This window comes from Nerophis ophidion, linkage group LG03, assembly GCF_033978795.1.
Source record: "Nerophis ophidion isolate RoL-2023_Sa linkage group LG03, RoL_Noph_v1.0, whole genome shotgun sequence".
Taxonomy (NCBI): Eukaryota; Metazoa; Chordata; class Actinopteri; order Syngnathiformes; family Syngnathidae; genus Nerophis; species Nerophis ophidion.
In genome coordinates, this window is record NC_084613.1 from 61,435,676 (window position 1) to 61,450,201 (window position 14,526).

The 14,526-nt window shown below is 38.5% G+C and overlaps 1 protein-coding gene and 1 long non-coding RNA gene across 11 annotated transcripts in view; one reads left to right on the top strand and one right to left on the bottom strand.

The window, feature by feature from the left end:
• The window catches only part of ralgapa1 (Ral GTPase activating protein catalytic subunit alpha 1), a 155,100-nt gene that overhangs the window by 25,990 nt on the left and 114,584 nt on the right, over nt 1-14,526 (bottom strand). The gene's annotated exons all lie outside the window — the stretch shown is intronic.
• LOC133549900 (uncharacterized) lies at nt 378-11,588 on the top strand. Its single transcript, XR_009806199.1, has 3 exons — nt 378-1,021; nt 7,538-7,609; nt 11,135-11,588. It is a non-coding gene; the product is annotated as an uncharacterized LOC133549900 (long non-coding RNA).

Below are 14,526 nucleotides of genomic sequence, written 5' to 3' on the forward strand. Positions count from 1 at the left end.
GCAGAAGCAGGGGTCGTGAAGGAAACAAAGTGATACATTAATTACGACTTTTCGCTCCTTGACATGCTTGGGCACAAGTTTTATATTATCACTTTTACCACTAAGGAGAACAAAGTGCAATTATAGCTTTTTTTCTTATTTCACAGAAACACACACAACATGGGTGTTGTCGAACATCAAGAAGAGTGTGACAATAATTATCTAATTAAGAAGATGCATTTTTTTCTTGTCTGCAGTCGTCACCTATATTAGCCTTTCACACATGCACACAAGTGAACATTATTCCTACACAGTACAGCTGAGTTTTCAATTTCAAGACAAGGGTGAGCAATCAACCAATTAATGTGGGACTGTTAGAAAAATTATGTATATATTATCATCATAACTATATGCTTATGGGCCGTTACTATAAAGTATTGTCAATTTGTGTTGAAGGGTTTTTTCTGTATTTGTGCAGAGCTAGCAATCTGAGGGATTGCTTGCCTTTCATTTCCATGAGTGTTCTGTTCAGATACCGCCTGCTGACTGCCAAGGCCAAACTTTGTGTTCTGGGACCAGCACAAGAACAGACTGGGCGATAGCACCAAGTGTCAACATATTTGCAATTTTGTATTATCATATCTTGTCGAGTCCACTCCCCCCTTTTCCCTTAGTCACAATGATGTAATAGGGATTTCCTCAATAAATACAGGAGGCACGCGGGCTGTACTTTAGAACGTTGTTTGGATCTGTAACTAGAGTACAGCCCAAAACACGTGTCTCCTCATGAGCTCTATTTAACCCTGTGTCTGCTTGGTTCCTTGGTTCTTGTCTGATTAATAGATGTCACCAGTGTCTGAACCTGACATCTTCTTGGTCCTTCGAGCCGGATCCCAACAAGTCTGACGATTCCAGCCGGGTGAGTAAAGTTGGAAAACCATGGCACCCACATCTCCCATTGAGGAGCTGATTTTCTTCACCCAAGGCTGGGATCGGAATAACTGACGGGAACCGAAGACAAGAGAAAGGAACGCAGATTTCAGTGAGTACATTTTGAATTACAAAGAGAAAAAGCGTGTAACTGAGGGTTATGACGCGTAAAAGAAAAAAGCGACGCATAAAAGAAGCATGTAACTAAGGGTTGCGATGCATAGAAGAAGCGTGTAACTAAGGGTTGCGACGCATGGAATAAGCATGTAACTAAGGGTTGCGATGCATAGAAAAGGTGTGTAACTAAGGGTTACGACATAGAAAAAGCGTGTAACTGAGGGTTACGACGCATGGGAAAAGGTGTGTAACTAAGGGTTACGACACATAGAAAAAGCGTGTAACTAAGGGTTGCGACGCATAGAAAACGCGTGTAACTGAGAGTTGCGACACATGGGAAAATCGTGTGACTAAGGGTTAAAGACACAGACAAACCCTGTGAATCCTAGGCTCTAAACAGGTAAAGAGTTCAAAGAAGGACGACTGAGTCCGCGGAAACAGAAAATTCAGTAAAACAAGTGTAAAAGGTGTGAAGCGTGTAACTAAGGGTTGCGATGCATACAAAAGCGTGTGACTAAGGGTTAACGACGCAAAAACAAACCCTGTAAATCCTAGGCTCTAAACAGGTAAAAAGGCCTAAGAATCAGAAAGACGGCAGAGTCCACAAAGAATGGAAATTCTTTAAGATTCAACATTGAAAATAAGCCAAATTAAGGACCTCGGAGTCCACGTAAAAACCGACAATTCTAAAATAGAAGAGGCCATAAAAGGACGACTGAGTCCTCGGGATCCGAAAATTCAAATAGAAGGAGTGTGAAAGGTGTGAACGTGAGAGTGTGTGGAAGTGATTGCCACTAGGCTATCATTCCATACTAAAATTGTGAGTAAACCACTATCTTACAACAAAGAAAAAAGTAATCCTTAAAAGTTCGGCTCTGTAGGGGACGACGGATTACTCCAAATTCTCAAAATGAGAAAGGGGACAAGTAAACCAAAGGTTAGTCCAAAAGACAAGTTAAAATGTTAAAACTGGAAAGCAAAAGAAAAAACGAATCCAGACTTACTGAAATTTGTCAACCTCAAAACATGAATTTACCGGTAGTAGGTGATATAGTAAACAACTATCAAGGTTATTCAGCATTACTAGGTCAGGAGACATTCAAATCTCCAAAGACTACACCAAAAGACAAAGAAAATGATCAGAGTGATCATAAGGTCATACTAAGTTAAAAGATTAAGAAAGACGCATGACATATGGTTTTGGGTTGTTGTTGACCTTGTTGTATTTTATAAGACTAATTCGTTTTGAATTGATGTGTTGTTAAGGAGAGAAATAGATGTATTAAATGTAAGTTTTATTGTGAGTAGTGTGGAGAAAGAGAGAGAAGTAAAAATAGATGAAGAATTGGGAAGAAATCAATATATATATAAATATATATGTATAAGAATAATTTAATGCAAAATGGAATAAACTACAGTAATGCGTACGACAGATAATGTGGGGATATTGAAATAAGATATTAAGACAATGTAGACTGAAGATATACATGTATGTTTGTGTATATAAACAGCGCTGTTATATATGCAAATATATATATGTATATTTTTAAAATAATGGAACAAATAAAAACCTATATTAATAACTATAATAAGAGTTTATATTTATAGCAAAATAAAGAGGTATACATTTTTATTAGCTGAGGAAAGAAGAAGAGGAAAAATAAAAGGCTAAGAGAGATGAAAGTTAAAGTAAAAAGTAAAGTAGCAATGATTGTCACACACACTAGGTGTCGTGAAATTTGTCCTCTGCCTTTGACCCATCTCCTTTTTCCTCCCTGGGAGGTGAGGGGAGCAGTGGGCAGCAGCAGTGGCTGCACCAGGGAGTTAAGGAGAAAGGCCCAGTTAAGAGAAGAAATAGGCAAATTGTAGAGGAAGATAGTGAGAAAGAGGCACAGACAGAAGCCACCAGACCCAGCGCTTCAACAATAACAAAATGCAGATTAGCCTTAAACAAATTAAAAAATCCACCGCCATACAGTGAAAGTGTATCGGAACAACCAACAATATATATATATAAGATCAAAAAGGGACCCGAAAAGAATGCAGCCAACCAAAATATTAGATAACAATAACAACGACAGCAGTTATACTGCATGATGGTGTTTTGGGAAAGAACACTTCGTACAAGACTGTCCTGAGAAGAAAATAAAAATACTCTCTGAGTTTTGTTCGCCTTATCTCTTGGGATAAGGCGCACACACGCCCAAGTGTGTGTGTGTGTGTGTACACGGCGCATTAGGAGTGGAGGTTTGAAAATAAATGTATTATGCGTAATACAATTCTTAGGTTGTATTATTAATTTTTTGGGGGATATTTGCAAGAACACCATACATCTGGGTGCTGAGCTAAGATAAGATAATGGCATAAGATAGAATATAAAAGGAAGCATGTCAATCACAACAGCTATCAGTTAGCTTTAGACTTTTGATAGTATGCGACTTATAAACGAACGGGAATAAATGCATGCTTTTATTTTGTAGAATATTGCACACGACAGGAAGTTAGAGTGCACAAGTGAAAAGTGTGGCATGACAGCATACTCGAATGTAACTGACGGACACTAATGATAGTTTAAAAAGCCCAAGACGCAAGAATCAGTAAAATAATGACATTTAAATGATGTGCTGAGTAAATAGCACTATTTTCTCAGTCGGTGCAAGGGCAGGAGAATTACTATAACCATTACAACGTTTTGCTTTGAATATTGTTGAATAGTTATTACAAATAAAAAATATAAAGTAATTGAAGAATGTCTCTTCTGAGTTATAAAATTATAGTTTAATTCACTTATAGACAGTTTTAGTGGGTTTAAAATGTTACTTAAAATTACATGAAGTAATAGACAAAGCACAGATATTCTCAACAGTATAGACATTAGCACAACAAAGGCAAAATGGAGGAATGATTACGTCAACAGGAAAACCAGTAAACACATGGAGAACTATTAAAAGAATGATTAAAAGCGGTACAGTTACCAGCTAAAATAGCAATGTGCAAATGTGCAGCACACAACGGAACGGACGCAATATCACGTTTGCGAACAAAACAGCAAAACAAATAGCAGAAGAAGAAATTCAAGTTTTTAAACTACAAACTAGTGACATGAATAATAATATACTAAAAGGCATGCAAAGTCCTCCAAAAGAAAAAGATGAATGAATAAAAAAAATAAATAAAAAAATAAAAAACGGAACAGAGAAGACATCTATGTATGTCCAGACAATAAACCAATCTTACCAGACATCTGTATAAGTGGGCAGCAGTATTGAGCCATGATTGTACTCATGCCTCAACAGGAGGGATGGTGACCCTTATACAGATTTACTATAGTACCTACAGCTTATTCGAAACCTTTTTGTTAGGCATACATGACCTGTGTGAGGCCAATTCCCTAAACCACAACACCCGTTCCCAACATCTATGTATGGATTTTATTGAACTAAATAGGAGTGAAGAAAAACAGTATTGTCTGGTCATAGTAGATTGATTGATTGATTCAAACTTTTATTAGTAGATTGCACAGTACAGTACATATTCCGTACAATTGACTAAATGGTAACACCCGAATAAGTTTTTCAACTTGTCTTAAGTCGGGGTGGGGTCCACATTAGTCAATTCAGATGCATTTTCAAAGTGGGTAGAAATATTTTCTAAAGGAAAAGCAGATGCGCTAACAGTAGCAAAAGCATTATGCAAAGATATAATACCAAGATAGAGTATATTTAAATCTATCAAGTAACAATGGACCTCATTTTGTAAATCAATTAATCAAGAATAAGAAGCTATTTAACCAACAGGAATCAATATGTGAAAATGGGTGAAAATGGGTCAAGACGGCTAGATATATCTTGTTGTGTACCCCAGGGATCAATACTGGGACCAAGATTGTTTAATTTTTATATAAACGAAATTTGTGAAATTAAAAAGGACTTGAAGTTAGTTTTATTTGCAGACGACACAACTGCTTTCTGTTCAGGAGAGAACATACAAATAATAGCAGAAGAAATGAACCAATAATTAAAAAAAATGGTTTGATAAAAACAGACTCTTTGAGCATCAGTAAAACTAAAATAATGCTATTTGTCTGCTTGGTTCCTTGGTTCTTGTCTGATTAATAGATGTCACCAGTGTTCGAACCTGACAGGGACTGTTGAAGGTCAAACAATAGTCAAACGACAATAGATGCTGGTTGGCCTCTGGATTGCAGTATCCAAGGATAACCCACTCGTAACGAGGAAAACATGTAAACTCAATACAGAGCGGTCAAAACCAAAATTCGAACACAGAACCAGATTGTCAGACAGACATGACTACCGGTACATGCGCCACCATTCTGCAGTCTTTATAGCAAAATCGATCACTACTAGATTATTTAAAACAGATTCTCTTAGAAAAGGTTTTTTCTCTCATCTGAACATGGTTCATATAGGATGAGATGAGAATTGTCTATCACAATCTGAACAGTCAAACTGCGATTGATTACAAGCATGTTTATAGCAAACATTATCTGAATGCACTTTCAATATGTAAGTGGTCCTGGACTGTTCTGCTTACACAAATAAAACCACTCACTGACACATTATCAAACATGTTGGCAGTGAATTCAAAAAGAAAATCTCATCTTGGGAAAATAATTTGACAAAACAAACAATGACGTTTGTCTACCTCAACTGACTAAGTTGTGGTTTAAGGACATACTTTTTTAAAAAGATAAATAGAGAAATGGATGACTGAACACATCAGGTGTTCAGTCATCCGCCAGGTGAATATATATTCACCTGGCGGCCCACGGGCCGTAAGAATGAATGACAACCAGACCAGCTTGCGAGTTTAGTTAAAATAATTTGGAAGATAAACAGATTCCTAAAACATTCTAACAATGTCATACATATGATCTTTGAAATTTTTTTTGCAGTAGGCCCTTAAAAACAGCAGTGTTCCCATAGACAGGGATCCTTTTTTTCCCCAAATTTCGCAACTGATCAAATAAAGAAGCAAAGAATCAAATGTCCACTGTATACGACACGGGTCCTTAGGAATATACACAGTAAGAATAACAGTGAAGGAAGAAGTCTGGTTCCTCTGTCCTTCACTTTCAGAAACTGTGGTCCCCAAAACAACAGATGTTGAATAGCCCTGGCATACAAAGAATACATAACCAGTAAACTATCAATATATCCCACACGGGAGCCCTTCATGAATCTTAAACACCTTGTGGCACACAAAAAACATTAACAAGTAGACTCATAAAATAGCTTTCATTTACAATGACTCTAATCCAAACACAGGGCAGATCAGATATTAGATCAGATATTTACTGCTTGGAAGGGTGGATTGCTCAAGCAAAAGTGTGATCAAGCCACTGATGGTTTAGTCATGGTAAAGCACTCACAGCTTACTGGCGGAGTGTCAGTACATGGCGGGGGTGCTGGAGCCTATCTCAGCTACGATCGGGCGGAAGGCAGGGTACACCCTGGACAAGTCACCACTTCATCACAGGACCAACACAGACAGACAACATTCACACTCACATTCACACACTAGGGCCAATTTAGTGTTGCCAATCAATCTATCCCCAGGTGCATGTTTTTGGGGGTGGGAAGAAGCCGGAGTACCCGGAGGGAACCCACGCAGTCACAGGGAGAACATGCAAAATCCACACAGAAAAATCCACAGCCCGGGATTGAACCCAGGACTACTCAGGACCTTTGTATTGTGAGACACATGCACTAACCCCTGTTTCACTGTGCTGCCCATGAGTTGAGCTATGTCCACATAAAAATTGCCTACCAGTGTGAGTACTTGTATTTATGCAAACTTCCTCTCTTGTCCTGTTATAAAAGATTTTTTATTTCTCTATTTATTGCTTTTTGTTTGTTACCCTTCATATAAAAGTGTGTCCCGATACATTTTTTTCATGTCTCTTGTGAACGAGGTCTTGATCTTATTGGTTTTTTATCTGGTTAAATAAAAGTTACTACAACACTGATATTGGAGCCTTAAAGGCCTACTGAAACCCACTCTTACCGACCACGCAGTCTGATAGTTTATATATCAATGATGAAATCTTAACATTGCAACACACGCCAATACGGCCGGTTTAGTTTACTAAATTGCAATTTAAAATTTCCCGCCAAGTGTCCTGTTGAAAACGTTGCGGAATGATGACGCGTGCTTGTCACCTTATTGGTTGGAGCGGACATTTTATCCCAACACCACTCACGGCTAAAAGTCGTCCAATTTAATCGCATAATTACACAGTATCCTGGACTTCTGTGTTGCTGAATCTTTTTCAATTTGTTCAATTATTAATGGATACTACAAAGAAAAATGCATTTGGTGGAAAGCAGTGTATTTCGGCTGGCTGTAGCCAGCTTTAATATGGAACAGAGCAGTCAAGCGAACATGTTTCTCTACCATATGTCAACCGGCAGGTTTCGGTGAGAAAATTGTGGTAATAAGATGGCTCTTACCGTAAACATGAGCGGAGCTTGTGTCGTTCTTCCTGCAGCTGCGACTTTCTTGGCTCTTCCATGGCTTCACTCAGAGACACAGGCCGTCACCACACCCCTCTGACTTTCAGGTATGACTTTATAATCTCACTAAAACACTAGTAACACAATAATCAGATAATGGATTTTCCAGAATTATCCTAGTAAATGTACAAACCCCGTTTCCATTTGAGTTGGGAAATTGTGTTAGATGTAAATATAAATGGAATACAATGATTTGCAAAGCATTTTCAACCCATATTCAGTTGATTATGCTACAAAGACAACATATTTGATGTTAAAATTGATAAACCTTTTTTCTTTTGCAAATAATCATTAACTTTAGAATTTGATGCCAGCAACACATGACAAAGAAGTTGGGAAAGGTGGCAAAAAATACTGATAAAGTTGAGGAATGCTCATCAAACACTTATTTGGAACATCCCACAGGTGTTCAGGCTAATTGGGAACAGGTGGGTGCCATAATTGGGTATAAAAACAGCTTCCATGAAATGCTAAGTAATTCACAAACAAGGATGGGGCGAGGGTCACCAATTTGTAAGCAAATTGTCGAACAGTTTTAGAACAACATTTCTCAACGAGCTATTGCAAGGAATTTAGGGATTTCACCATTTACGGTTCGTAAAATCATCAAAAGGTTCAGAGAATCTGGAGAAATCACTGCACGTAAGCCATGATATTACGGACCTTTGATCCCTCAGGCGGTACTGCATCAAAAACTGACATCAGTGTGTAAAGGATATCACAACATGGGCTCAGGAACACTTCATAAAACCACTGTCAGTAACTACAGTTGGTCGCTACATCTGTAAGTGCAAGTTAAAGCTCTACTATGCAAAGCCAAAGCCATTTATTAACAACACCCAGAAACGCTGCCGGCTTCGCTGGGCCCGAGCTCATCTAAGATGGACAGATGCAAAGTGGAAAAGTGTTCTGTGGTCTGACGAGTCCACATTTCAGATTATATTTGGAAACTGTGGACGTGGTGTCCTCCGGAACAAAGAGGAAAATAACAGTCCTGATTTTTATAGGCGCAAAGTTCAAAAGCCAGCATCTGTGATGGTATGGGGGTGCATTAGTGCCCAAGGCATGGGTAACTTACACATCTGTGAAGGCACCATTAATGCTGAATGGTCCATACAGGTTTTGGAGCAACATATGTTGTCATCCAAGCAACGTTATCATGGACGCCCCTGCTTATTTCAGCAAAACAATGCCAAGCCACGTGTTACAACAGCGTGGCTTCGTAGTAAAAGAGTGCGGGTACTTTGCTGGCCCGCCTGCAGTCCAGACATATCTGCCATCGAAAATGTGTGGCGCATTATGAAGCGTAAAATACGACAACGGAGACCCCGGACTGTTGAACAAATAAAGCAGTACATCAAGCAAGAATGGTAAAGAATTCCACTTTCAAAGCTTCAACAATTAGTTTCCTCAGTTCCCAAAAGTTTATTGAGTGTTGTTAAAAGAAAATGTGATGTAACACAGTGGTGAACATGCCCTTTCCCAACGACTTTGGCACGTGTTGCAGCCATGAAATTCTAAGTTAATTATTATTAGCAAAAAAAAAAATAAGTTTATGAGTTTGAACATCAAATATCTTGTCTTTGTAGTGCATTCAATTGAATTTGGGTTGAAAAGGATTTGCAAATCATTGTATTCCGTTTATATTTACATCTTACACAATTTCCCAACTCATATGGAAACGGGGTTTGTATCTAATAACATCTGAATCTCTCCCACTGCACTCGTCTTTTTTTTCTTTTTCTTCTAGTCCTTCACTCTCACTATCCTTATCCACAAATCTTTTTTCCTCGCTCCAATTAATGGGGAAATTGTCGATTTCACGGTCAGAATAGCTCGCACTGCTGGTGGCCATGATTGCAATCAATGTGCGGATGTAAGGAGCCCTCACACCGGTGACGTCACACGCACATCGGCTTCTACTTCCGGTACAGGCAAGGCTTTTTTATTAGCGACCAAAAGTTGCGAACTTTATCGTCGATGTTCTCTACTAAATCCTTTCAGCAAAAATATAGCAATATCGCGAAATGATCAAGTATGACACATAGAATGGACCTGCTATCCCCGTTTAAGTAAGAAAATCTCATTTCAGTGGGCCTTTAAGTATTGGCCTACACCGATACTAATCTGATACAATATTTGAGTCCTAAAATAGTTTGATTACAAACCCCGTTTCCATATGAGTTGGGAAATTGTGTTAGACTTAAATATAAACGTAATACAATGATTTGCAATTCCTTTTCAACCCATATTCAGTTGAATGCACTCCAAAGACAAGATATTTGATGTCCAAACTCATAAACGGGAAACACCTACATTGTATACAGTAAGTGGTATATTTAGCTGTAACGCCACTGTGCTCTACCAGTGCACACACAAAAATTTATTTTTTCGAAATATGCCATTGTTTTGTGGAGCACCTTTTCCTTAATTTTTTTTTTTACTTAATTTCTACTAATAATCTACTAAAATGCCATTACAAATTTGGGATAAACCACCACCTGTTGTTTTAGCCTGTCTGTGAATTAGTTTTTTTGTACACAGATTATTTTTTTACTACCATTTGGTATACTAAAATGTCATATTTATTTACCCCCCCATGGAAAAAGAAATTTGTTTAGAAAATTAAATGCAACCAGACATATAATATGACAAAGTCAGGGAACAGAAGACCAACAATAAAGCCTTTGTGGTTGTTTATCAAAGCAAGTATGGTAATAAGTATTTTGGAAGTTAAATGAGGGTCAAAGATGGCACGACCCGATTTTAATTTCAGCATCAGCAATAACAAAGTGTCTTCAATTTGTGAGGTTGTGCCCTCACCTTTCTATCATTGTGAGGAACAGACTCTTCTTGTCACACAAAACAGATTGTAGTCTTATTGGGACAATAGGCTTTATTGAGGGAGCTGGCAAAGAGAAGCCAGGCAGACCGCTAGGCGTTTGGCTGCTCTTAGTGTGTGTGTCTTTGTATGTGTGTGGATATGGGGGGATAATAGCGCTACATGCCCAAAGCTGCCATCATTTCACTGGGAACACAGTGTGACAGAAAGGGAACGGCGGTGACACATACATGCTCAGATGACACACACAAACACAACACTGCTATCACACTAAGCCATATGCTGACCTCAGCCACATTACCACTATCCCTGCCAATCAACCACTACACACAGACACACAATAGCTTGCACTAATCCTAAAAGTGCAAAGCATCTACAGTAAATGTGTAAAATTAACACACTAAAATACAGCATCAGTGCAGGACAGATGGCATATGTTTCAGTATTCATGCATGCAAACATACTGTTTAAACCTGTTATGAGGTTAATGTGTGTGTGTGTGTTTGTGTCACAGTTTTGTGTCTCTCCAGCAGTTTTCCAGAAGCACATGTTGGACTAGATGGAAAACGGGTGCAGCTCACTCTTTTAACTTACTCCAAAACCTATCACATACAAATGTTTACTGACACATGTTGTATTAAACTGTGGTGTAGCTGTGGCAAGTCAAGGCAGAAGTGTGACAGTTTAAAGTTTTCTAATTGAATAAACTTTTTTTTTTGCTTTTTAACAGTGACTAGGACGGCGGAAGCTCCATGGAGTCGTACCAGGAACCCTAAGGTTTCTGGACCCATCCACTTATTAAAGTAGCATTATACTGTATATATTGTTGAAGACGACTACATTGTATGATACTTCAACCGTATATACCAGGGGTCCTTAAACTACAACCTGGGGGTCTGGATCTGGCCCGTGGGACGTCTCAAGTTTAAAAAAAAATATATACAATAATTATTTTTTTTAAAATCTGTCTCTTCTAGCCGCTCAGGCAAATCATATTGTTGATGTAGATGCCTGTATCTGATTCACAAAAGAGAAAGAGAAGTGTGGGATACTTGTCGTTTCTTTACTTTTATTCGATTTTATTAAATGTTTGCATATACTTAGTGTTTGGCGCAGGGGGATTGGAGCAGGAGGCAATAGAAAGAAGAAGAAAAAAGATGACAGAGGAGGAAATTGTGGGGAAAAGACACCAAAACAAACATTTCATATATATATATATGTGCTTATATATATATATATATATATATATATATATATATATATATATATATATATATATATATATATGTAGGTGTGGGAAAAAATCACAAGACTACTTCATCTCTACAGATCTGTTTCATGAGGGGTTCCCTCAATCATCAGGAGATTTCTGGAGAAATCTCCTGATGATTGAGGGAACCCCTCATGAAACAGATCTGTAGAGATGAAGTAGTCTTGTGATTTTTTCCCACACCTACATATTGCGCTCTACCACGGTATCGAGCACTATTCTCCGGATAATCCAATCAAGACATATATATATGTATATATATATATATATATATATATATATATATATATATATACACACACACATATGTAGATATACTTATGTATACACGCACGGATGCAAGCTCACACGTTTATATACTGTATATACACACGCACACGCAAACGTGCGTGTGTATATCTGTAGTATCATATATATCTGTGGTGTGAAAAACAACAGGTTCTTATAGTATTACTATATACAATTCTTTGATTGACCAGATCTTATCTACAATTTATACTGACTGGTCACAAATACTTTTAGTGTAGCTTAAAAAATGTTACTAAAATACAGTGGTACCTCGGTTTTGGTATAGCCCATTTTTTGTATACCTTGCCGGTTATCATACATGTGGACTCAAGTGCCCAAACAATCTCCAGTGTATGAGAGTCAGTCTCTGTCCTTTTTGAATAAGGAACAGCCCACTGTGACTTTTACCAAGATGGTATAGGGACAATGAAAGAAGGAAAATGAAAGTCAACAATCACCTAATTGAGTAAAACCGGTTTCTGTCCGCCGTAACGGCGACGAAAAAGTTGACCTTCGGGTACTAATAAAGTAACCTAACCTATCAGCAAAAAAATTATCTTTTCTCTCAACAAGCAGCAGTCGTCCTTCACTTGCGCCAACACACACACGCTAAGTCTGTTATTACATTACATACAGTATATACTTACAGTGTGTATATAAAACATTGGAGGTTATTGGATTTTTTTTAGAGCGCTTTATAGGCCAAGTAGAGTAAGTCTCATTAACTACATTGTTAGCTGATTTTTGCTACCATTATTTACGAGGAAAAATGATTAAAAAAAAAAAAAAGTGTTCTTGTCTCACACAAGGATTGTGAATGATAGGCAAAATTCCCCAAAAATGTAACTCTTAAAGCACCGGCATCATTCTTTAAAAAATGAATTTAGTATTAGATTAAGTTAAAACATAAACGATAGCCATCCCTATTCTAGTGTGTTTCTGATCATTGTTACAACATTTGATGTGTAAATGTGCGATTCGTATTCACCACATTACCAGAAAATATAGAAGAAGAAAAGTGGCAGTCACAGATTTAGTAGAATTCAACACAATGTAATCCATTTCAATGTGAGACAGCAACTATAGTAGAGTTCATATGGCGACAGAAGTATGAAACAGGTCTAACAGTCATGAAATATTTTTGTTGTTGCAATGGGCCAATATGCAAGATAGAGTTGTAGTTATACAAAGCTGTCTCAGCTACTTGGCACTGTGTGTGCTTTTGGATGGCTCTGGTCATGGTGAATGGAAGATCAGAGCAGGAGGGAAGGCATATGGACTGCCCTGAGGGCCAGGAGACAGAGTGTTTGACAAAAAAATTACAAGAGAAAACGCTAGACAACCATTGACACGTTCAGCCTTGCCAACCTTCTTTCCCCTCTGTCTGCCACTTGCTTGTATGCCAGCCGCTTTGTGTAGATATCTGATTCTACAGTAAGGCCAATCAATCAGAATCATAGAGAACCCAAGAATTCCATAGCCTCCGTCCTGTCAGTGGTGTTAATGTCTGCTCCATTTGTATCTGTGGATCAGTGGTTCATAATGACAAAAAAAAAACAACTATAAAACATTCCATGTATTCAACTAACACGTTAAAGGGACCATGGAATAAATGCAAGAGGACTTTCAATCACCCTTGCCCTGGAAGTTCATACCAGATACTCTTTAGGGTAAAGATGATTCTGAAAAATGTCAGAGATCAGCCCAGAATTATGGGAGAAGCTAGGTAATGATCTCAAGGAATCTGAGACCACAGTCACCAAGATAAACTTGGGTAACCCATATCATAATGAGTAGAGATCCTGCAGCTAGGGCTGGGCGATATATCAAATATACTCGATATATCGCGGGTTTGTCTCTGTGCGATGTAGAAAATGACTATATAGTGATATTCAAGTATACTGTACGTTATCACGCAGTTGCTTTTATCTGCGGGCATTACTTTACAGGTGTTTCTCAGTCTTTCTTGTCTCTCCTCACAGAGACATAAAACAAGCGCACCTTGTAACATACGTCACATACTGTCGCGCGTGAAACGTCATACGCCCTCGCGGAGCGGAGAGGCAGCGGAATGGGTAACATTAGCTGTGGTGCTAGCTAGGGGTGTAACGGTACGTGTACTTGTATTGAACTGTTTTGGTACGGGGCTTTCGGTTCGGCACGCGGGTGTACCGAACGAGTTTGTAAGCAAAAGTCTTCACAAGCTGCTCTGCTTTCTGCCTATGTCTCAGCACCCTGCATTGTTCCACCCACACAACCATCTGATTGGTTACATACAAAGCCAATCAACAGTGCTTATTCAGAGCGCATGTAGTCAATGCTTCAGCATCGAGCAGATATGTGTTTAGCAGGGGAGCAGCGGACAGCGTACTCTCCCCAAATTATAAAAAACAACTCCCAGTCACAACTATTACTAGCATCACTATGAGCCCGTTGACCATCTAGAAACTTAAACTGCCACTCAGCTCGCTCGCAGTTCTGGCTTAAGGTGAAGGCTAATTAGCTTTTAGCGTAACGTTAGCTCATTTTGCTGTGTGTGTGTGTGTGTGTGCGTGCGTGTACGC